Here is a 22650-nt window from a genome sequence, read left to right as displayed (position 1 = left end):
AGGAGACGTTCCTGTCTGTGTCGGCCCGGCAGCGTTCTGAAAGTAGACAGGCCCCTGGGCACAAGACGCAGGAGCCGTACTTTACGTATAAGAAGTAGAGACAGCCCTGGCCGTTTTGGCAGAGGGGATAGAGCATCGGCCTGCGGACCAGAGGGTCCCGGATTAGATTCTGGTCAAGGGCCCTGGTCAGGGCTCGTGCAAGAGGCAACCGATCAGTGTGTTTCTTTCACATCAGTGTTTCTCTCTGTCTTTCCCTCTCTCCTCTACTCCCCCTAAAAATCAGTGGGAAAATATCCTCAGGTGAGGATCAACAACAACAAAAAAAGCTGAGACATCTAGTGATTAGGTGAAGAAGATGCAGAGGGATGGGTGCCAGTGAGTGTGAAGGCAATGTGGCAAGACTCGTCCCCACACATCTGCGTCCCAAACACCCCACGCGGACCCACCTCGCCCGGCAAACACCCCACGCGGACCCACCTCACCCGGCAAACACCCCACGCGGACCCACCTCACCCGGCCACGGCAAGCACAGCAAGGAGATGGCTGAGAAGTGTAGGCAGGTGGAGGGGCCATAATCGCCAGAAGATGCATTTAGATTGTAGGAAGTCTCCCATGCGGGTAAAAAACATTTATTAAACTAGTTACAGGGCAACTTTTCCTTGAGGGGCCACATAGAACAGACTATTTCTCTGGTGGCCTCGTAGAAAGGATGGCAGTGCAATGCAAAATGGCGGAGATCACCAAGCTAGGGGGCAAGCCACTCAGAAATGGTATCAAAGAGGAGAGATAATTGAAAGGGAGAGAAGGGCCCTGACCGGTGGCTCCGTTCATTGGAGTGTCATCCTCTATACTGAACGGCCGCAGGTTTGATTCCTGGTCAGGGCACATAGGTTTGGGGTTTGATTCTAGTCGAGCACGTATGGGAGACAACCAATGTTTCTCTCTTACATCAGTGTTTGTTTTGTTTCTCTTTCCCTCCCCATCTCTCTAGAATTAATAAACATGCTCGGGTGAGGATAAAAAAAACTAAAAGGGAGAGAAGTCACCCAAGAGAGTGACCATTCAAGTCATTAGATTTGAGGCACATGAATGAAGACCCAGCAAGAACTTGACATCTTGGACAGCGATCAAAGAAAAGCCTGAGGTGTCCTAAGTCAGGTGTAAATAGCTCCAACAGACGGACCGAATAGGGTTTAAATCAGCGGTTCTCAACCTTCCTCCTGCCGAGACCCTTTAATACAGTTCCTCATGTTGTGGTGACCCCCAACCATAAAATTATTTTCGTTGCTACTTCATAACTGTAATTTTGCTACTGTTATGAATCAGAATGTAAATATCTGATTTGCAGGATATATTTTCATTGTTACAAATTGAACATAATTAAAGCATAGTGATTAATCACAAAAACAATATGTAATTATATATGTGTTTTCCGATGGTCTTAGGCAACCCCTGTGAAAGGGTCGTTCAACCCCCAAAGGGGTCGCGACCCACAGGTTGAGAACCGCTGGTTTACATGATCCAGACTGACACCTTCATTTCAGCAGGAAGAAATGGGTAGGGGACATGACTTGCCACGGTCACAGCTTCTAACAGCCGCTGCCGTCGAGGGCCCGGCAGGTTGTGATTGTGGGGTTACACGTGGTGGACGACAAAACACAGTAGTAATGATGCGCGCTCCCTTCACCGAGGACTCACTCTTTCTCCCGGAGAGCCAATGGCGCGACATGCACTGCCGGGTCATGGAAACCAGGCCCTCTGCTCACCCGTCCACGCGTGTCACCTTCACTTCTTTAATTACTTCTTAATTAGGCATTTTTAACCCTCCCGAGGATATGTATGTATGTATGTATGTATGTATTTATTTTTAGAGAGAGGAAGGGAGAGAGACATCGCTATGAGAGAGAAACATCAATCGGCTGTCTTCCATGCGCCCTGAGCAAGAATCGACCCCACCACCTTTGCTGTATGGGACGATGCTCCAGCCCAGTGAGCCCTGCCAAGCAGGTTAGGCTCATACTTTCCAGAACGTCCGGAAGCTTTCCATGCGTCGGCTTAGCTTTCACTGTGGGACCCGCCTGTTTGAGGAGGCAGGGCGAGGCCAGCATGATGCCGCAGCAGTACCACCCTCTCTCTGACACACACAGAGCATTACCTAATTGTGATTTATTCCTGTCAGACATGTCCGCGGAGCACCTACGCTGCGGCAGGTACTGGGAGCATGGGGAGCGAGCAGACAGAGCCCACCCTGGTGGGGTCGTCCCAGTGGGACGGGTCAGAAGCAGATGAATAATTCCAGATTTAGGGCCAGCCCCTCAGGAAATCCGCACGTGATGGGACAGGCACCTGGATGACAAGGGCTCCCGTAGCTGAGGTGGTAGGAGAGGCGGACAGAAGAGGAAAAGTGGTGTCAGCCCTGGGATTGGATGGATGTGCAGTAAGGAGCAGTGGGAGGAGCATAGGAAATAACATTCCAAACAGAGGCGGGAGCAAGTGAAAGTGCCTTGTCTCAACTGGGGGTGGGGCAGCTGGAGACCTGAGCACAGGGAGACGACAGGGCCCTGCCAAGGACCTGCAAGACCTGAAGGCCGTGGTCCGGAGGCTGGCCCTTCTCAATGGAGTGGAAATCCACCGCGGAGACGCGCAGGTGTGGGCGTGAGCGGTTCTGGTGCGGTTCTGGCTGTGAGCTGGGTGGGAGGCCGAGTGAGGGGCCTGGGAGCAGGCAGGCAGCAGAGCCAGCGGTTGGCCCCAGCGTCTGTGTTGCTCGGGTGTTTACCTATAATACAGATTAGAGACTATGGACTCGACATTCTAGGAGGCTTGTGACCAAACGTGAATCAGAAATGGCCTGTGCTTGGGGAGCTCACACGCACGGGGGAGGCCCCCCGAGTAACAAAGCACTAGGTTGGGTGACGTCACTATAAACTGTTCATTCAGAATCGAGGAAGCGCAGCGGCCGGGGAGGAAGCACAGCCTTCGGAATGTGGAGCCGAGTCCTCACAGAGGCCCTGCTGACGGGGGAGGCGAGTGGGTGTGCTCAGAGGAGAAGCGTCGCGGGGGCAGGATGGGGCGCGTCCCCGGCACCGAGTGTGCAGCCACGGCCTCAGCACCTGGCGTTAATAACTCACTGCTCGTCACAGTTCACCCTGAAAGAAGGGCTATGATGATCCCATTTTACCAACGAGACATCCGGGGCTTAAGTCAGCTACCTGAGGCTGCAGGTCTGCTCGTCAGTGGAGACAGGAGGCCAGCGGGGCGGGGGGGGGGCTCCCGGTCAGAAAGGATCCACGTGCGGGTCCGGAGCCCATGGAGATAGTGAGTGTGACTGTGGAGTCCGGGAGAGGAATGGCGGGTCCTTGAGACGCGGGCCGTGCCTGGTCGCACTGAAGACCACATTCTACCCTGCGGTTGCTGGGGGCCAGCCCAGGCAAAGGACTGCAGGCGCAGGAGGGAAGAGATGGGGTCAGAGGAACACGAACAGTCTGAGGCTCGGGAATGGTCGATGTGAAAGATGAAGATGGTAAAACATACCGCTGGCCAACGCCGTAGCGAGTCAAACGCAGCAAAGCACGTGGAGTGCCGCGCACACGCAACACGCTGGGCACACAGACTCCTGCCTGCCGCCACCGGCTGGGGGACAGGGAGCCACGGGCAGGGGCTGTGTGTGGTCTGCGGTGAGTGTCTAGTGTCCACACCCTTAGCTCAGGGAGGATCTAACACAGGGAAGCCAGCTCTTGTGGCCACGCTGGGCCCTTGTACCAGGTTCACCAGGGGCACCTGTCGCCGCTGGGGGGCGGGGAGGAGCTCGGCCTCCAGCGGTGCCCACACCATCTCGGGAGGCCATTCCTCCAGACACTGGGGCCCGCCCTCCCGTCGTGAGAGTTCACTGTGACTGACTTTTCAGGCTGAAAAAGCAAACACATGGACTGGAGGATGCGGATCCAGGGAGGTCGGCAGGCACTTCCCAGCCCGGCTCCCGTGGGACGTGTCAGGGTTCGGGGCACAGGCAGCCAGTCTGAGCAGAGGCCCTGGCGGTGGTGCCAGCAGGGAGCGTGGGTCCCCACAGACGTTCTCAGAGTGTGGTCCCTACGATGACACTGCTCCCACTCGGTAACCCCTCCCCAGGGCTGGTGGGGTCCCTCTGCATCTGGGTCCTACCCTCATGGCAGGGGTCTAACACCCGGAAATGCCGCTGAAGACTCCGAACTCAGGGGCTGCCCAGGTGGGCCCAGGCGAGGAGACGGCGCCGCTCTGGCTCAGGTTTCCAGGCCTCGCCCTCGCGCTGCGTCTGCACCATGTCCACCACGCACTGTGCAGAGTAACTCGGGCATTGCCCCCCACGGTCGCCTCGGGCAGTGACCCAGGGGCACCGCCTGCACAGTAGCGATGGAGGAGGAGGAGGTAGCGATGGAGGAGGAGGTAGTGATAGAGGAGGAGGTAGTGATTGAGGAGGAAGTAGCGATGAAGGAGGAGGTAGCAATTGAGGTGTGTCAGCATTTACACGTCCTGTCCAGAATCTGGTAGAAAGCTGGGTAAACATCTTAACGTCAGACCCCACGGTCTCGGGATGCGTGTGAACTGTGCTTTCTTTACGTAAGAAGGACTTGGAAGCATCTGAAGGAAAGTACTAGCAGCACAACCCACAGCCATGAGGAGCGATGGCCTGGAGGTGAAGGGGGAGGGTTAGACCGGTGCCTCCGTGCTCCTCCCGAGAGGAGGACCCCAACCCAGGGGGCTGCACCCAGGGAGGAGCCTGTGGGAGCAGGTTCTCGGGCCCCGCCCCCTGTCTTCACTTCCTTCCCGGCCGCCTCCTGTGCTCTCCACCGCATTTCAGTGTCTCCCACCAACGCCGAGTGTGAGCCTGGACGTGTCCGCCCCTCTGGCCTTGCCCCAGGGTCCTGCCCTCTGGCTGCCATGGCTCTGTTGCCCCTGGGGACCCACAGTAGCCAATGCTGCCTCCCCTCAGAGCGTGGCGTTGCGTTGTCCCATCTTCCAGATGATGGACCTGGGCCCCCGGGAGCTAAGCAAGCGGCTCAGGGTGGCCCGCCTGGGCAGTGACAGCCAGACTGACCCCCTCCACATGCCATCTCACGTGGCGTGGTCCCCGCTGCATCCCTGGCCCCACGCCGGCTCCGCCAGGAGTGTGTGCCTCCCCTCTGCCTGGGAGCCTGGGCCGTGGAGCCAGCCCCCGTGTGGGTGACGCACCTGGCCAGTGGCCTTGAACGTCACGGCACGGATGTAGCTGGAGTGGCCAAGAGAAGCCCAGAAGGAGGACCGGGCAGCCACAGATGTGTTGTGGGGTCACGTGGCCGTTCCCGCCAGGACGAATTTCTCTGACAATGAACCTTGCCTTCAAAGCCACTTGTTTCAAATGTATAACCATTTGGCGAAGGTGTGAAGGAGTCATTGTAGCTGTCCTAGAATGGCCGAGTGTAACCAACATGCAGGACACTGCTAAGAGGGCGCCCACCCGAGTCCCTCCAGCTCTGACAGGTGGCTCTCAGAGGCTAAAATACTGACTGTCTGGCATTTACAGGAAAGCCCCTGCGGCCACCGGCCTGCAGCACCGCCACTGAGCAGTGGGCCTCCGTGAGCTCTTCCTCCTCTAATTCTTCCAACACATCCCGCACGTGCCGCCCTGGGTGGCTGTGCTACGCACTGTCTACAAAATAAAGGTCAAACCTCTCCGCCTGCTCCTCATTAACTTCCAGCCCCTCCCGGGCACGCCGCGGGTTTCTGTTTCTGTCCAGTGGTCCTGCCCCCACCCGAGGCCTTCAGTGTGGGAGCTCCCAGCTGCGTCCGGCAGCTCCCAGCCCAAGGGCCCCCTTCCGTCACTGCCCCAGATCCTTCCCCACAGCCTTGCGCGGATTCCATCCTGAACCCCATATGTACCTCATAACGTGCACCTCTTATTTCATTTGCTTCGTTCTTTCCTGTCCTGGGAAGTCGGTTGACCATATCTCATCCCGCACAGCCTCCGGGTTTCCAGGTCTTGCATTTAACAAGCCAAGCTGAGGAGCCGCCGCCCCGGGGAACCTGGGCCCTGAGGGTGGGAGTCTGAGAACTCGCATTTCACAAATGAGTCAACTAAGAAATCAGATGTGTGTCTGTTGGGGTGAGTTGGCTTTTGTTTCAGGAACACACAGCCCCCAAATGCACTGAAAAGAGCAAAGACATGTTCTCACTCGTCCACGTGGGCCTTACGTCACGGAGCCGTGGTCCCGCTGCCCTGGCTCAGAGCAGCCCCTGGAACTCACGCGGAGAGAAGGAGAAAGCAGCACTCCCAGCTTCTGCTGAGATGGGCACGTCCCTTATATTCATATTTCATTGGCCAAAGCAAGTCACATGGCCAAGTGTGACGCCCAACGGACAGGGCAGTAGGCACATCTCCCCAGGAGGGGCAGCCAATACTCCGAACAAGAACAAGGTCAGCCAAGGGCACCAAGCGCTCCGTCCAGAGTCGCTGGCCGGTGAGGGCAGCCCAGGTCCCAAGTGTCCACCTAAGAAACGTCCAAACCTGAGAGAACTTTTATGAGTTTATTTGAGCCAAACTGATGACAATTGCCGGGAAGCAAAAACTCAATAAATTCAGAAAATGGTAGTTTTGCATTTCGCTTTATACATTACAAAGAAAAGATAGACGTAAGTGGGTTGCATGAAATCCATGGGGGACAGGTTAGGGAGGCGGGAGAAAGCAAAGCGGGGAAACCTCTGGGATTGGATGAAAAGGAAAATGATAGACACACACTCCTTTTACACAGGTGGGTGCAGGACAGTCAACAGTCAACAAGTAACCCGGTAACAGTGACAATGAGGGGATTTGCGGCCTCTGCAGAGCGGTGCTGTGCTTTGAGGGTCTGTTAAGAGGAGAACTGCTTTGTTTTGCAAAGGCATGTTATCAGGTATGTTATCATAGATGCAAAACGACAGCAGACAGGCACGGTTAGGGTGAAGATTGACCTTGTCAGGGAAGATGCTGCCCTGGGACTGACCACTGGCAGGCAGAACTGCTTTTAGCTAGAAAGTTTTAATTTCGAACATCCTTTGTGGTTACGTTAGGTCTCCTGAGTTTGCCAGGCCGCACACGGCCTCCCTGAGCTCAACAGGTTAGCGTGTGGCCCCTTTCGTCGTCCACCAAAGGAAGTCATCGAGGGATAAAGCAGGTGTGGAGGAGAGAGGGTGCCCGACTGCTGACCCTGCCAAGAATAGGCGAGATCAGTGGCTTCTTTACATCAGCTCCTTTAGCAAATCCACGTTAGGGAGCCACATACTGTGGCCACAGGTGGAAGGCAGCCTGGTGAGGGCGCGGTGAGTGGGGGCTCTGGCGCACGGCCCCTCTCCAGGCACCACTCAGCGGGGAGGGAGACTTGGCTCATGTGTGTGTCCTTAACTCAATACATCTTCCCATTAATGGCAACATTATTTGAATTTGGTTCATATAAAACCTGTAGAATAAGATAGTTCCTAGTGGCTTTCTTGGATGAATAATCCAATAGTAATGAACTTCCTTTTAAAAGATTTCTATAAGCAAACTCCTCCCTGTTTTCTTCAAAGGGAAAAATAAGATACATTTATCTCCTTTTTTAATTTTGTTTTATTGCTTAAAGTATTACAAAGAGTATTACATATGTCTCCTTTCCCCCCCGCCTTGACATTCCCCTGGCCTCCCCTACCCCCCAGTGTCTTATGTCCATTGGTTATGCTTATATGCATGCATACAAGTCCTTCGATTGATCTCTTACCCCCACTCCCGCCCCCCAACCCTCCCCGGCTTTCCCGCTGTGCATTTATCTCCTTCATCAAAATGAGAACTAACCTTGGAAACGGAGGAAACACTGCTGGGATCTAAGTGGTGCCTCACAGCCTGGGGCGGACGAGGAGGCTCTCGGTTAGGGCCTGTCTGGGGTGGAGGCAGGAGACGGGGTCCAGGAGCCGAGAGGAAGGGAGGCCGTGAGGCAAGTGGGAGCAGGGAAATTTCTCCCACGTCCACACTTTCAGATTCCTGGCCATTTCTACAGAAAATTCAACCAACAGTGAATTCCCTTCTACTCTGTTCCAGGCCTGAAGCGAGGCCCAGGGAAGGAGACAGACGTCCACCCTGGTTTCTCGGAGGCCACAGTCGACAAGGCACCGACACCGTGTCGCGCTCGCTCCAACGGCATGGGAACAGAAAGCGATGCGTGAAGGTGCAGCAGACACGGCAGAGCTTGACCAGAGTCCCGAGTCCCCTTCCGTTTCTGTGAGCTTCCTGCCGCCTCCCAGCCCCGCCCCTAACTGCCCGCCCCTTCCTTCAGCGACAGCGGAGGGTCTGTACCATCGGGGCCATCGTCCACCACAGAGCCCTGAGCAGGCTGAGGCGGCCTCGGAGGAAATCCGCGGCTGGGGCTGTGGCCATCAGACCGCACCGCGCAGACATCGACTGCAGACGGAACAACCGACCAGAGACCTGGGGACCACGGCCGAGGGTGAGGGTCTCAGGCGGGACACGCCCCTCTGCTGGTGGCAGCGCTCAGGGACCGTGGCCTGGACAGCGGCTGGGCCTCTCCCACTGCCTCCCCTCTGGCTGCATATGGGGTCGGACGTGCCTCTCGCCAGGGACTCCCCTGACCTGATCTGACGCCCCTACCCATCGAACACGACGTTTCCCCAGGGAAACCTCCAACGCTGAACCCAGCCGGGCCTCTGCTCCTCAGAGGACCCAAGGGGCTCTCAGGGCTCCCCAGCTGTCTCCTCCCCAATCCCCCGCTGTCTCTCCTGGTCGCCATCATTCATGTGACTCTTTCTGGGGAACCAGAGCAGACGTAGGAGGAGCCCGACTAGAGACAGGCCACTGGTGTTGAGGTAAAATCAGTCTTTGTCTGTTGGCTTTAAGAGGCGAGAGGGCCCTGGCCGGCTTGGCTCAGTGGATGGAGCGTCGGCCTGCGGATTGCAGGGTCCCAGGTTCATTCTGGCCAGGGACACATGCCTGGGTTGTGGGCTTGATCCCCAGTGGGGGGCTTGCAGGAGGCAGCCAATCAATGATTCTCTCTCATCATTGATGTTTCTATCTCTCTCTCCTTCTCCCTTCCTCTCTGAAATCAATAAAGAAATATATTTTTTTTTAAAAGAGGGGAAGGCCTGCCAGTCATCACGCTTCCCCCTGGGTGTGGGGACTTGCAGGCGGCGCCCCGCAGGTGCAGGGCAGGGCTGGGAGCCTGGAACCCGCACCTGGAGACAGTCCCGCTGCTCATGCGCAGGAACCGCCCACGGCTCCAGGGTGCAGACACACAGAGCGTGACTGCCACGACCGCCAAGGCACCTTCCGGTCTGATCACAGGGAGTGAGCATGAGGCGGGCACAGAGGTGAGTGCGCGAAGGTGCGGGGCGAGGGTCTGGGGGGGAGGAGAGGTGGGTCGAGTCCGTTAGGAGGGACAGGAGGGTCTCACGGAAGCCATGCCACGTGAGAAGCCCTGAGGGAGAACACAGGTCTCAGGAAATACCACATGCTCCGATTGATCCCAGGGGCCCCTCGGAAAATCAAGTAGCAATGGAAATGCGTTCTGATCATAAACACGCCCACCTGGCAACCCACAGCTGTGCCTACTAACCCCTCTTGTGGCTGCCGCGTGGGCTGAGGGCTCCCGGTCCCCGCACCCCTCCCCGAATCTCCCGGCCTCTGACCGTGACCTTGGTGTGGAGCACTCAGGGCTGGCGGGGCCTCTGGAAGCCGAGAGCTGCCCCGCCCAGGACCGACCTCTTTTCAAGGGGGGAGAGGGGGGACGCTGGCGCCCACCTGTTTGAAAGCCTTGCCTGAGGCCCGAGAAACCCGAGGGCAGCCGGGATCTGTGTCCTGAGGAGCCAGCGGCTCCGTGGGGGAGGCCGAGCGGAGGAGCCCCCGGGTCTCGGGACCTGCACCGGCTTCCTCCCACCTGGTCTCAGCAGGTGCGACAGTGGGATTGACTGCCCGTCCCGAATCGGGGGCCGAGGGGCCGGGACACTGGGTTGCTGGAGGCTGCACACCTTAATGCTCTGTTGCACCATTGAAGCTGGATTCAACTTTAGGAGGAAAAGTCAGGTTCCATGGGGAGCACTTCCGTCAGAGGCTCTTTCTAAGAGCTTCCAGCGCAGGATGTGAAACCCCAGCCCGTCCACGGGCCCTGCCCACCGAGCCCCGCTGCACCCACAAATGGGAATGAATGCCCACCCTGTCCCTGCCCAGCCAGCAGCCAGCACAGCGCCCTTGCACCCCCCCCCCACCCCCGGGCAGAAAAGGGCTAAGGCACTTGGAAAGACGGCGTCAGGCTGCGCGGAGATGGCTCCCTCCCCATTTCGGGTCATCGGGAAATGGGGCGCAATGATGGTGAACCACGCTTCCCACCGAGGGAGGGAAAGTGCAGGCGGAGCATCGTTCAGGTGTGAGGGCAGCGGGACTGGGCTTGTGGTGCCAATGGGCCCAGAGGTAGGTTAGACAGGGGAGGGCGGGCAGGAGGGCAGGAGGAAGCCTCGCCTCAGGCCTGGTGCCACCCTCAGCTTCGGTCAGACCTCGCCTGAGGTCCGTGTCTGCCCAGCCTGGAGCCGGAGCGTGGGTCCAGTTTTATGTGTGTCATTTTTGCTCCTTGTCTTTCTGGCTGTCAAGCTGAGTGAGAGGGGGTTTCAGGAGGAAGTGTGGACGTGGGAGAAATTTCCCTGCTCCCACTTGCCTCACGGCCTCCCTTCCTCTCGGCTCCTGGACCCCGTCTCCCGCCTCCGCCCTAACCGAGAGCCTCCTCGTCTGCCCCGAGCTGTGAGGCACCACTTAGACCCCAGCAGTGTTTCCTCTGTTTCCAAGGTTAGTTCTCATTTTGGTCAGGAGATAAACGTATCTTACTTTTCCCTTTGGAGAAAACAGGGAGGAGTTTGCTTCTAGAAATCTTTGAAAAGGAAGTTTGTTACTGTTGGATTATTCATCCAAGAAAGCAGCTGGGGACCATCTTGTTCTACAGGGAACCCTACTTTCCAGATCGAATTCCCTCTGGGACTAACTGGGAAAGGAAGGCGTGGCTCCTGCAGAGGCTCCTGTGGGACCCCCACGGGGTTGGCGCCACGTGGGCTGGGCCTGGGCTGGGTCGGACAGGCCCTGTGTCCGCAGCTGCCAGCACCTGCTCCCGCCGCTGCTCCAGGCAGCCTGGAGGCCATTGCCAATAAGTAATCACTGGTATCGCCGGGCCCAGGTCTTCTGACTCCAGTCCAGTCCTCCAGGGACCACAGCTGCTCCGAGACGTGGCCCCTCTGGAGCAGGCGGGAGCCACACAGAACGGCAGGGCCGCCGGTGGCCGTCAGCTTGTTCCGCTTCCCAGGAAGCTGGTGGGAAACGCAGGTGGCTGGTGGCGGTGGTGCTTCAACCCACTCAGAGATACCCAGCAGCAGCCCACAGCAGGTTTCTATGGCAACACTCTTCTGGTGGCTTTAAACAAAAATATCTCAAGGGCAGAATAATTAGGTAAGTAGGGCATCGAGTCTGCGTAGCTCCATATGCAGTCATTTCCAGTGATGACTGTTTTGTGTGTCTCAGGCTCACGGGCACAGCCTAATATAGCAATTCTCTCTTGGGGGAAAATGTGCGTGTCGTGTGTGTGTGTGCGCGCGCGCACGTGTGTGCAAATATGTGTGTGTGCATGTGTGTGAGTGCGCCTGTGAACATATATGTAGTATGTGTGGTGTGCGCATGTCTGCATGTGTGTGGCATGTGCAGTGTGTTTGTAGGTGCATGTGTGTGGTATATGCATGTGCATGAGTCTGTGTGTGGTATGTGGTGTGTGTTTGTGCATATGTATGTGTGAGTGTGTACATGTGTATGTGGTGTGTGGGTGCAATGGAGGCACACACCTGCCCCCCAAACTCCGTTAGCAGATGGCCCCACCTGGGAGGCTCCCGAGTGCAGATGTGGCAGGTGAGGTGGGGGCTGCACGGTGTGCCGCCTCCGCCAGGCTTGTCAGAGCCCTGGGCACATGGTGCTCATGCCTCGCCTTCCCCTCTTCAGTGGAATCAAATGCACCTCAGTGCTGCTTGCTCATCCCCTCTGACTCAGTGTCGCTTCCCACGGCTTCCTCGCAGTCTTTCCCTCCTGTTTCTAACGCCTGGCCCCTCCCACCCACCCGGAATCCGCACAGAGACAGTGGCCAGGGAGGACCACGTCCGGGGCCACCTTCTCCTGCCCCTCCCAACACAGCAGAAAGGGTGACAGGAACTCGTTTTCACGGAGAACCCCCACGCCCAGCCTGCGTCAGGCACTGGATGCTTCCTCTGGTCCACCCCCCAGCCACCCAGAGGAGACAGGGAGACACACGGAGGTTAACACGGACCCAGGCTCACTCGGCAGCAGCAGAGCCACATCGGAGCTGGGCTGCCGGAGCCCGGCCCACACTCTCTCCAAGCTCAAGGCTGTGAAGCCAGGAGGGCGCCGGACTCAGGGCGGAGGGCACGAGTGGCCCTGCCCACTTCCGCCTCCTGCTGGCCCGTCACCACTGTCTCTGTCCACGTGGACCAGCGACTCTCCGCCAGGGTGGCTCTGCCCTCCACGGGACGGGGGGCAATGTCTGGAGCCTTTTAAGTGTTACAACGGGAGGGGGGGGGGCGGCCCTACTAGCATCTGGTGGGTCTGCCCTTCACCCTGCCCAGCCTGTACGCTGATGGGAGAATCCAGCTGTCTTCTTTTAAAGCAACAGTACAGGGACTGTAACAAATGTAAAAAGAATACCGTTCTTCTCCCTACTTTCTAAAATATTTTTTATGGATTTCAGAGAGGGAGGGAGAGGGAGAGATAGAAACATCAATGATGAGAGAGAATCTTTGACTGGCTGCCTCCTGGACGCCCCCCACTGGGGGTCGAGCCCGCAACCTGGGCATGTGTCCTGACCAGGAATCGAACCGTGACCTCCTGGGTTCGTAGGTCGACACTCAACCACCGAGCCACGCCAGCCAGGCCCTAACTTTATGTTTTGAAAAATATAGTATTTTCATTTAAAATGTTATTTATATTAATAGTAATGGGTTTTTAATTGTTATTTTAAAATATTTTTAAAGGTCTTTTTGTTTTAATTTCTAAAGTGATAAATATAAATTATCCCCGCAAAACAAAAGCCCTTTGAGGCTTCTGATAATTTTTAAGACAATGAAGGGGTCCTGAGGCCACGCACCTGTGGCCACCCAGGGACACTGGCCTCCACAGGAGCCCCCACAGCAAGGCCCGAGCTCCAAGGGTGACACTCTGAAGAGACCACGGAGGTCCCGGGGCCAGTGGGCCACGCGGGAGGAAGCCAGGGTGCAGTGCTCGTGGTTTGGTCCCTGCAGGAGGCGATGGGGCCGGGTTGCAGGTGAGCGCCCTGCTGCCCTGCCCCCTCAGGAGAGGAGGGCTTGGGGTCAGGCTCCTCTGGCTTCCGCCAGCTCGTCCCCCACCCTTGCTCAGGACAGCTGGTCCCTGAGCTGAAGGTCCTCATCCGTAAGAGGAAAGGGGACCCCGTTGCTGGGAGAACTAAGGGTGGTTGGTAATGTTAACGCTAAAGTTCTCCCTTAACCTTGTTTAAAACCTAAAGACACAACATTCATGGTGTTTCACGTGCATTAGAATTTATTCCTGCTGCATAGGAAGTAGCAATGGCTTCGACAAGACAGCGTTCCATTTTTTCTCATGCAGGAGAACTTGGGAGCTGGTGGGCCAGAGCCGGACCCCAGCCCTGCGAGCTGGCTGTGCGTGTCCAGCAGGTGCCCTCCTGCTCCAGGCTGCCTCCTGGTCCCTGGCAGTGGCTTCGGCCCAGGCAGGGCCTCTAAACCCCAGGCAGCATGAGAGGCAGCGGAGAGAAAGGCGGAAAGGCTGGTCCAGGACATCGCCTGCAGGGTGTTCCTGGAGCTCCAACCACAAAGCGACCTTGGGCGAAGACGAGGTGTTAGAGCTTTTGTTGGCACAGCGCTCCCCAAATAAGAAGGAAATCCTGCAGGTAAGGACCAGGAGGGGCCTGGCCCGGGCTAGGTAATCAGCAGTCCGCCCGGAACTGCCGCGCCTGCTCTTGGTGACGTGGGAGGCAGCTGGACAGACATGTGCAGAGCAAACGCAGTGGGCCAGGCACAGCAGGCAGGTCACGGGGTGGAAGCCCTGGATGCCTAGCAAAGGACAGAGGAGGGTGGGACCTCGTCCCAGGGTGACCTTTCCTCCCTAGAGATAACATCCAGGCCTCCCTTGTATGTCAGCTCCAGGCCCAGAAAAGCAGCAAAACCAGGCAAGCAACACCAAGGCTGCCCGGGACCAGCTGCCTTGGGCAATGACCCCTAACCTGGCTCTCGCCACAACCCGGGAGACCACAGCCTGAAAGGACACCCTGGGCAGCTGCTGGGTATTCCCTCGAGCTCCTCCAGGGACCTCCCCCACGTCTCCACCCTTAACCCCAGGGGCCAGGTCTTTGCCCTCCTCCCTTCTAAGCTCCAGGGCCCTTCCTTTGCCTCTGTCACTTGTTCCCTGGGCCACTTCTTCTATGAACTACTCCTTCCCCCTCTGTGATTTTCTACGTCAATGTTCTCTAACAGTTTGAGTCCTGGCTCTGAATTCTTTCCCAGCCAGAACCCAAGTACCGAGGTCACGGAACCCAGGTCCGCTCTGAGCCCCCTGGTCTCACACCTGGTGCCGTCCCGCCACCTACAACAGGGCACTGTGGAGCGTGGCTGTCCGGTGAGCACGGGCCGCCCTGCAGGTAGCAGCTGGAGGCTGTCACCGCCGGCGCCGGCCATGTGGCAGGTTCTCTCTCGGAAAGAGACCTGGAGGCGCCCAGGCAGGAGGACCAGAGAGAAGCTCAGCAGCCCCGCTTTGTCCGGGATGAGCCGTCCTGTCCTGTCGCAGGCCCCACCGCCAAGGGCAGTGCTGCGGACGGCCAAGGTCTCAGAACACGTTCTGAAAGCTGCCAATTACTAACCTGCTCCTGAGCTAGACATGAATGTACCTGTTGTTTTAAATTATGACGTTCAGCCTCTAAAATAAAACACGGAAGAAAACAAAAACAAAAAGCTAGGACACGAAGAGCTGGCTGCCCGCCGCTCATTTCAGGCAGAGCTTCCCGCCCGCAGCCCTGACTCCCACCCACACAGAGAGCCCGTGACTGACTCTCAGGCGTTCGGATTTCTCCCGGGCACTCAATTCCTAAAAATGCAAATGCATGAGTTTACTTGAAGAGGTTTGAGGTTGAATATTTATGAAAATATGTGCGTGCAAAGCATGTATCATTAGCAGGAATTAAAGGAGAAGGAATGACTGTCTCCATTGAGTGGATAACATCTCTGAAAGCCAAGGAGCCTGCAGCGCGGCCGCTGGCTTTCCACGGAGCACGGGGTGCACGGGCAGGTCCTCAGGAAACAGGGTGGCCTGGCTGGCCTCGTCGACTGCTTCCGTCCCTGCCTCCCTGCCGCCTGTGTACTAGCGGCGCTCCACGACACAGCCGCCTTCCAGCCATGTCTGTAGACGTCCCCACGTGTCAGGAAACAGCGAGTACAGTTCACCGTAACGACTGAGTGGAAGTCCATTGCCCGGGAGCCTCCCCAGGAATCTGCCAGTCATGCGACCGTCTTCCATAAACAGCCTTTAAATAGGACCACGTGGCTGTTTCAGTTCTATCACTAACACAGACTCCAGCTCATTATCCATACTCAACAAATTACCAAGGAAGTCCAGGCTCATTTATAGTAACTGATCTCAAATTATATATTAAAAGGTAACTTTCTCCAATGAGTTTCATAAAATAATGAGAAAAATGAGCTTCTATTCAAGCAAATGGTGTGCTAGCACCCCTCTTGTTTGCTTAATACTTATAAATAAATGGCATTCTTTAAATTTATATAATCCTCACCCAAGGATATTTTTTCATTGATTTCTAGAGAGAGAGAAGAAGGGGGAGAGAGAGAAAGATCAACTGGTTGCCTCCTGTATGTGTCCTGACCAAGGATTGAACCCCCAACCTAGGTAAGTGCCCTGACCAGGAATATAACCCACCACCATTTTGGTGCACAGGATGACGCTCCAACCCACTGAGCCACCGGGCCAGGGCAATAAAGGGCATTCTTTTTTCCCCCCATTGGTATAAAATCACTCTGATTTATTCTAGAGGAAAATGAAAAGTTTTTTACAGTAATGATTTTTTTAATTTAAAAAATTAAAATATTACATATGTCTCCTTTCCCCCCCATTGACCTCTCCCTGGCCACTCCCAACCCCCAGCACATGCCCTCACCCCCCTAGTGTCTGTGTCCACTGGTTATGCTCATATGCATGCATGCGAGTCCTTTGGTTGGTCTCTTAACATCTCCACTTCCTGCCTTCCCTCTGAGGTTTGATGGTCTGTTCGACACTTCTCTGTCTCTGGATCTGTTTTTGTTCATCAGTTTATGTTGTTCATTATATTCCACAAATAAGTGAGATCGTGTACGTATCACTAAGTAAACAAAAGTGGCGTTTACTGAGCTTTCCCAAACTTGCTTCTCTCCCAGTGTTTCTCACCCAGTAAATGACATCTCTGTGGGGAGTGCCAAGTTCTACTAATTTTATCTACAGCACATATATTATTACTAGAGGCCCGGTGCACAAAATTTGTGCACCAGGGGGGTTCCCTCAGCCCGGCCTGCACCCTCTCCAATCCGGGACCCCCCAGGGGATGTCCGACTGATGGTTTAGGCCCGATCCCACAGGCTCCTAACTGCTCACCTGCCTGCCTGCCTGATCACCCCTAACCTCTCTGCCTGCCAGCCTGATCACCCTTAACTGCCTTCCCCTGCCAGCCTGGTCGCCCTTAACTGCCCTCTCCTGCTGGCCTGGTCGCCCCTAACTGCCTTCCCCTGGTTGCCCCTAACTGCTCTCCCTTGCTTACCTGATCACCCCAACCACCTCTGCCTGGGCCCCCGCCACCGTGGCTTTGTCCAGAAGGATGTCCGGAAGATGCCTGGTCTAATTAGCATATTACCCTTTTATTAGTATAGATATCCACACTCTTCTTCACTTCCACCAGCTCCCTCTGAGAACAATCAGCCTGCTGTCTGGACTGTGGCCTAGCTTCTTAGATAATCCCATGCTCTCCAGATGAGAGAGTGAGAATTTACAACTGCGTGTCTATTCTATCGGTATTGTGCTTCTCTCTACGTGGGAGGAAACCACCACCCTCCTCGGAGGCGCGCCCTGCAGCCTCGCCAGCATCACGCACCCACACTGCTCTCCCAGCGGTGTTCTCTGCCAGAATTTCCTCTCGTGGGTGGATCAGTTCCCCAGGGAGCAGAACAAAATGTGATGTAGACATAGACATAGGTATAAATATGGAGATAAATACAGGTACAAGTACAGGTACAGTTAGAGGTACAGGTACAGGTACAGGTACAATTGGAGACCACAAATCCCCTCATTTTACTGAGTTAATTGTTGACTGTTAAAGGCCTCATGCTAACCTGGCAAGCCCAGGGAAGGCCTGCGTGGCGGTTTTGCAACTCGTAGACCTAAAGTAGTCACAAAGGATGGTCTGAAATTAAACTTTAACTAAAAGCAGTGATGGTGGGCAGTCACGTCCTAGGCCAGTATCTTCCCTGACAAAGGTCAACCTTTACCGTAACTGAGCCTGTTGTCCTTTGCATCTGTGATAACATATCCTTGGAATGTCAAAGTAATCTTCCTTTTCCTGGACCCCTCAAAGCACAGGCACCACCCTGCAGAGACCACAAATCCCCTCATTGTTACTGAGTTAATTGTTGACTGTTCACTATCCTGAACGCACCTAAGTAAAGGAGTGTGTGTCTATCACTTTACTTTTTATCCAATCCCAGAGGTTTCCCCCCTTTGCTTTCTCCTGCCTCCCTAATCCATCACCAGTGGAGTTCATGTGACCCACTTATGTCTCCTCCTTCTATTGTGATGTACAAAACAAGGCGGAAAGCCACCATTCTCTGGAATATTATCCCAATATGTTGAGATCCTGCTCCCCCCCCCTTGTTGACAGTTTGGCTCAAATAAATTCACAAAATTTGTTTACAGGTTTGAATGTTTTTTATGCTAACAGTACAGATATAAATACAGGTACAGGTGTAGGTAGAGGTATGGGTATAGGTACAAGTATAAATATAGGTATAGGTATAGGTATAGGTATAGGTATAGGTAAGGGTATAAGTATAGGTATAGATATGGGTGGGGAACCTTTCCTCTGCCAAGGGCCATTTGAATATTTATAACAACATTCACGGGCCATACAAAATTATCAACTTAAAAATTAGCCTGCTCTATTTGGTCAAACATTTAATTAACTCACCCCTAATGCCTTGGCAGGGCTAGACCAAATGATTTTGTGGGCCTTATACAGCCCAAGGGCCAGATGTTCTCCACCCCTGGTGTAAATGCAGGTACAGGTATAGGTATAGGTGTAGGTATAGATATGGATATAAATACAGGCATAGGTGTAGGTACAAGTGTAGGTACAGGTATAGGTACAGATACAGGTTCAGGTATAGGTATAGGTATAGGTATAGGTACAGATACAGATACAAGTACAGGTATAGGTATAGGTACAGGTACAGGTACAGGTATAGGTATAGGTATAGATATAGGTACAGGTACAGGTACAGGTACAGGTATAGGTATAGGTATAGATATAGGTACAGGTACAGGCACAGGTACAGGTATAGGTATAGGTATAGATGTGGTACATTCATTACAATTAAGGAACTGTACAGGTACAGGTATAGGTATAGGTATAGGTACAGATGTGGTACATTCATTACAATTAAGGAACCGATGTCGGTGCACATATTAAGTGAAACGTGAGTTCTACGGTCTCTGACTCTAATCCCCTCAAGCCTCCGCCCTCCGCTGTGCCTCAGACCCAGCAGGGAATGCTGGCTTCCACCTATTCACAGAACGGTCCATGCCCAGTGTACGTGATGGCAGGGCCTGCACTCTGCCCCCCCCCCCCCGCCCCAGGAGCAACCTGATGGACTAGAGGAGCGAGCAGCTCACCATCCCCACTTAGTTCTGCAGCGGCCTGGGCACCTGCCCCTCCCAGGGAGGCTGCTTCAGGCATCTGCTTGCGGCCAGATTGCCTGCCACAGCCTGTCACCGCCTGCCTTCCGCCCTTGGGTCGTCTGGCCCTCCTAAAACAATTTTATTTTGTGCACATTAAGGTTCACTCTTTGTGCTGCGCAGTGCTAAGGATTTGGACAAATGCATAATGTGTAGCGCAATGACCGTAGTGGTCTCTGCAGAGTAGTCTGTCACCGTAAAGGTCCCTGTGCCTCATCTGTCCACTGCACCCCACCGAGCCCCTGGCAACCTCTGGGCTTTCTACTATCCCTTTGTTTCTTTTGTCCAGAATAAAACATAAAATACTGGATTTTTCACTTAGCAATATGCATTTATGGTTCCTCCATGTCTCTTTGTGGCTTGCTAACTCATTTCTTTTAATTGTTGAACTAGTGCCCCAGTGCACAGATTCGTGAACATTGAAAGGAAATTAATTAGAAGGTGTCCGGTGGGGTGGGACTGGGCAAGATTGGCCAGGCAAGCCCTGGAGCCAATCTCCCTCGGTCCCTCCCTGGCTGGCCACACCTGGAGCAGTGCCGTGGCTTGAAGGGCATCTGTGGAGTGAGCAAGGTCCCTTAGCAGGTGGAGTCCCTCGGCCTGGCCTGCGGGGATCAGGCCGAAACCAACACTCTGACATCCCCCAAGGGGTCCCGCAGTTCAAGAGGGCACTCTGCAAAGTTGCTGTCGTGCAGGGTGTGGAACACAAACGCAAGTGTGCAGTAACCAGATTTGGGGGCAACAGTGCCCCAGCAACAACATAACCCATGGCGAAGGTGGAATCGCACGGCCCCACGAGGAATTGGGCTCCCTCCTCTCTGGTTTCGGGGTGTGTCACCTGAGAACTGCCATTGCCAAGTCACCGCAGCTGGGCAGCTTCTGCATTGAGTGTCTGCCCCCTGGTGGTCAGTGCACATCATACCTACCAGCCAGTTGGACAGTCGGACAGTCGCTTAGCCTTTTATATATATAGATAGATAATATTCCGTGGTATGGATGGACCACAGTGTCTCCATTCACCTGTTAAGGGACATATGAGTTGCCCCCAGTTCTAAGTGATATCATGGAGCTGCTATCCGCATCTCTGGGCAGGTGCATGTGTGGATGTACGTTTCGACTCAGCAGGGAGTATTTAGGAGCCAGCTGTTCAGGGCTGTGGTAAGACGGTGCTTGGCTCTGTAAGAAACTCCAGACCATCTTCCAAAGGTGCTGCATCATTTTGCATCCTCACCAGCAGTGAGTGAGACTTCCTGTGCTCGGTTTCCTCGTCGGTGCCTTGTGTTGTCAGGTTTTTAGATTTTAGCCATTTGAAAATGTGTGTAATGGTATCTCATTGTTTAATTTGCAATCTATATAATAAAAGCCTAAGCAACCATTATGGTGGAATGACCAGAACGACCGGGCGCTATGGTGCACACTGACCACCAGGGGGCAGATGCTCAACACAGAAGCTGCCCCCTGGTGGTCAATGCGCTCCCACAAGGGGAGCACTGCTCAGCCAGAAGCCAGGCTCACAGCTGGCAAGCGCAGCAGTGGTGGCGGGAGCCTCTCCCACCTCCACAGCAGTGCTAGGGAGCAGTGAGCAGGCAGGCAGTAAGGAGCGAGGGGTCCCAGACTGTGAGAGGGATATCTGACTGCCGGGACTGCGAGAGGGCACAGGCCAGGCTGCGGGACCCAGTGCACAAATTTCATGCACGGGGCCTCTAGTTCTCTAATAAAAATGTTGAGCATCTTTTCATGTGATTACCTGTTACCTGTATATCTTCTCAGGGGAGAGGTCTGTCCAGATCTCTTGCCCATTATCTATTAGGGTTGTCTATTTTCTTATTGTTGAATTTTAAAAGTACTTTATATACTGTGGATACAAGTTCCTTGTCAGATACATGTTTTGCAGATATTTTCTCTCAATCTGTTGCTTGTCTTTTCATTCTCTTAATGGTATCTTTCACAAAGCAAAAGATTTTAATGAAGCCCATCTTATCAAATTTTTCTGTCATGGATCATGCTTTTGGTGTTGAATCTAAAATTTTACTACTAAGTTCAAGGTCAACTAGATCTTCTCCTATCCTATCTTCTAGAAATTGTGTGGCTTTGCCTTTTACAACTTAGGCCCGTGATTTATTTTTAGTTAATTTTTGGGAATGGTGTGAGGTCTGTGTCTAGATTCTTTTTTTTTATTTTTGCATGTAATTTTCATTTCTTCCAGCTTCATTTGTCAGAAAGATCATCCTTTCTCCATGAATTGCCTTTGCTCACTTTTAGAAGATCAGTCCACTTGAGGAGTGTGGGTCTATTCCCGGCTGTTCTGTTCCTTGGATCGGTATCTATTCTTTTGCTAATACCACACTGTTTGGGATTAATTTCAATTTCTTATCCTAGCACAGTAGGCATTAAAAGTGAACAATCACCCTGGCTGTGTGGCTCAGTGTGTTGGGCATTGTCTCGTGCACTAAAAGGTTGCTGGTTTGATTCCCAGTCAGGGCACAAGGCCTGGTGGTGGGTTCGATCCCAGGTAGGGAATGTGCAGGAGGCAGCCAGTTGATGTTTTGCTCACATCTCCCTCTCTCTCCGTCTCCCTTCCTCTCTCTAAAAAGCAATAAAAAATATATTTTTAAAAAGTTACCAGGGCCCTAGCCGGTTTGGCTCTGTGGATAGAGCGTCAGCCTGTGGACTGAAGGGTCCCAGGTTCAATTCTTTTTTTTTTTTTTCAGGTTTTAAAACTTTTTATTTGCATATTAAAAAAATTGTGCATTCCAATAATTAAAATCGTTTGGAAAAAAAAAAGTCACTCTGATTAAACTGCATTTTACAGCCCGCAGGACCCTTTGGACCAGCTTGGTTTTAACTCTAGATTTCACCCTCGTCCCACCCAGCTCCTTCCTTCACCAACACACAAGTCGTCCCCCTTCCCCGCCAGCCAGCCAGGCAGATGGGAGCGGCAGGTGCGGCCTTCGTTGTCAGTAGTTCTGATGTGAAAAGGGGCAGCACAGTCACTTAAACTGGTCCCACCTCTTTGCATCTTACAAAGGTAAACAGCTAAAAGGAGTAAAATAAGAAGGCAATGCTTGTGGAACGTACAGTGCATATGGTGGCACGTGCCTCAATTCGGGTTCGATTCCTGTCAAGGGCACAAGCCCAGGTTGCAGACTCAATCCCCAGTAGGGGGCCTGCAGGAGGCAACCAATCAATGATTCTCTCTCATCATTGATGCTTCTTTCTCTCCCTCTCCTTTCCTCTCTGAAATCAATAAGAATATTTTTTTTTAAAAGTGACCAGGTCATAGGTACACAGCTTGGTGAATTGTCACCAAATGAATGTAACCGTGCAGTCAGCTCCCAAATCAAGGCACTGCGTCCCCCACACCCCAGCCGCCCTGGGTGCCTCCTCCGTCTCCCCTCCCCCCGGACAGCAGCGCGGGTCACCACACCGGTGGGCCTTTATTTGAGGAGAATCACTCGTGCGTAGATCTTGGCTCAGGGAGCATGAGGAGCCGTCATACCCATGCCCATCACTGCAGCTTAATGCACTGGGCGCTGGCTGGTTTCCAGTTCAGACCATTCCACTCCCGCACACACCTGGGTGAACACACGTGTGCACCTGCCACGTGC

This window comes from Myotis brandtii, unplaced genomic scaffold (assembly GCF_000412655.1).
Source record: "Myotis brandtii unplaced genomic scaffold, ASM41265v1 scaffold64, whole genome shotgun sequence".
In the NCBI taxonomy this organism is placed as follows: Eukaryota; Metazoa; Chordata; class Mammalia; order Chiroptera; family Vespertilionidae; genus Myotis; species Myotis brandtii.
Note: the sequence above shows the minus strand (reverse complement) of the source record.